The sequence below is a fragment of the Rutidosis leptorrhynchoides genome, chromosome 1, assembly GCF_046630445.1.
Source record: "Rutidosis leptorrhynchoides isolate AG116_Rl617_1_P2 chromosome 1, CSIRO_AGI_Rlap_v1, whole genome shotgun sequence".
NCBI lineage: Eukaryota > Viridiplantae > Streptophyta > Magnoliopsida > Asterales > Asteraceae > Rutidosis > Rutidosis leptorrhynchoides.
The window spans coordinates 29,225,003-29,227,605 of NC_092333.1; the positions used below are offsets into that span (position 1 = coordinate 29,225,003).

The following is a 2,603-nucleotide window of genomic DNA, read 5'->3' on the forward strand; positions in this document are numbered from 1 at the left end:
CATTCAAGGGTAATTGGTGTAATTGTTAACAAAGTATTAAAACCTTGGATTACACACAGTCGATAACCTGGTGTATTCATTAAACAAAGTATTAAGACCTTATTACAGTTCGAATCCCCAATTAGTTGGAATATTTGACTTCGGGTATAAGGTTAAATTTGCCGAGCATTTTATAATTATGACCGATGAACTATTATGGACAAAAACCAGATAGGTTTCAATTACATCCAGGACAAAGGACAAATAACCCAGGGTAATAAATTAAAATCAAAACGTGAAACATCATGATTACGGAAGTTTAAATAAGCATAATTATTTTATTTTATATTTCATTGTACCTTTAATTATCGTCATTTATATTTTGCATTAGGTTTTAATTGTGACTTAAGATATAAAATCGACAAACCAGTCATTAAACGGTAAACCCCCTTTTATAATAATAAATATTATTATATATAATTATATATATTTGTACAAATATAATTATATAAAAATATAATGTAACCGTCTCCCTGTGGAACGAACCGGACTTACTAAAAACTATACTACTCTACGATTAGGTACACTGCCTATAGTGTTGTAGCAAGGTTTAGGTATATCCCATCTGTAAATAAATATTTAAAACTTGTGTAGTTTTTAATAGTATTTCGCAATAAAAATATATAGTATATTTCGTATACACCTCGCTACATCATCAAGTACCTTTTGTCATACAACCAAAATATTACAATAATAATCATGATGCTTTCACTAAAATGAGTTTTGGAGCTTGTAAACATTAAAAAAATATAGAAGGGTCCTATATTGTAGGAACAATGAAGAAAGATTGAATTTTATTCCTATCGAAATAGTTGATTCTATATGTAAACCGTTTTACATTAAGATATAAAGCTTACCACTTTCCCATGTTATCATATTTACAAAGTTGGAAAGAAACCATAGTCCACAGATCCATCCCATCTCCACTCCCATGAGGTATAAACACCATTAAACTGCTGCTCGGGTAAAAAAAAAAAAAAACAAAGCAGCTGAAATCAATTTTTGTAGGTATAAAACCTTATTTAAGTGTTAATGTCAGTTCAAATAGCCTACATGATATCTGCATAAGCAAAGTTACTAAAATTCCAAGACAGAATTAGTAAAAATTATAAATTCATTCATTAATTAGAATATTTGAAGGAAAACTAATAAACATATGAATCCTCATAAGTCCGTTTCCCATTGCTCATTAGTAGTGTTTTAAAAAGTGAGCTTAGGGAAAGTTCATCGTAGTAAATCTATATCTACTGTGTGCTGTGTAAACATAGGAAAATTAATAACCATTAATCTTCATTAGTAAACCTAGGTAAATAAGTTTACGAACCAAAAGCTAATGAGTGTTGGTTTATATAAGACAAAGATACAAAGAGTGAAATTTCAGTAAGTATATCAAAATACATTTCAAAAACTTATGTATATAGTTAGTACCTTTTTGTCGCTATAGAAACGAAAGTTACGATGAAGCCTTGAAACAATGACCTACATCAGATTCCACTCCAAATGAACAATCATTATCTGAATCTGGAGTTACATAAGAAACAATTGAGATAAATCATGAAGCAGCTGGACTTTACACATATATAATGATAATAAAGATTGATCTACCAGCTTGTATGATCTACTGGTGAAAAAACGCTGTAAATATTAAGATCAATTGAGTCGTACCATTCTCTAGAAGTACCAAGAAATTGTGGTTATATGTTTATCCTTCTAATTTTGAAAATATATACACATAAATGAGAAGTTCGGATTTCAATCCACTTATATCCAGTTTAACAGATGAACAATTAGCATTTCTCAAATCTCAGTTCATGCAAGATAATTTCAAAGCACACTAAGATGTTAGTATATATTAATCACCTTCACATATTAATCAACACTATGTAACCCATATTTTCTCGTAATTGCCAGTGTTGGAAGAATTAACTCTCTTTAGATATGTCAAATGAATGAGCACGTGGAAAAGTTCACACTTTTTACTAACCTCAAGAACTCGATCATCGTATTTAAGTAACATTGTTAACATGCTTGTTCATATCCGGATCAGCTCTACTTTGCTATCTATTATAAAAAAAACAATAATATAAGCACAACACAACAGTAACTAACAAAAGTTATTGAAACACAACACAATCAATAAAAGGAATAAGAAATTTAGATATAAAAGAATAATGTATCTGAGTCTTTTGTGAGTAAAAGTTTAGAAATTCATCTCATCTCTTTCACGATCTCTAAGTTTTTGTAGTCTTCGAGTCCCGAGTTCATCATCACCCACTTACTGCATGTTAAACTAAAATGGGCAATCTACAATTATAGTTATATAATGATGATTTGCACTCCACAATAACAAATTCACAAACAATGTAAACCTTAAAATCTGCCTTCCATTGCTTGCGAGTATAAATCATAATCACAAGCAATCAAAACATTATATTCAACTGTGATTAATTTTTAACTCAAATAACAACCTATTATTAACACTAACTTACAACATGTACACATGGATAAGAATTTTTAAAAACAATTTCAATTTACGATGGTGTTAGTTTTGTTCAATCTATTTA

At 29.4% G+C, this 2,603-nt stretch overlaps 1 long non-coding RNA gene across 1 annotated transcript; it reads right to left on the minus strand.

Moving 5' to 3' along the window:
* Positions 1-896: 896 nt before the first annotated feature.
* On the minus strand, positions 897-2,364 carry LOC139858186 (uncharacterized). The gene is made up of 3 exons (XR_011762839.1): positions 2,024-2,364; positions 1,468-1,560; positions 897-995 (listed from the first exon to the last, which is right to left on the minus strand). It is a non-coding gene; the product is annotated as an uncharacterized lncRNA (long non-coding RNA).
* Between the last annotated feature and the right edge of the window lie 239 nt (positions 2,365-2,603).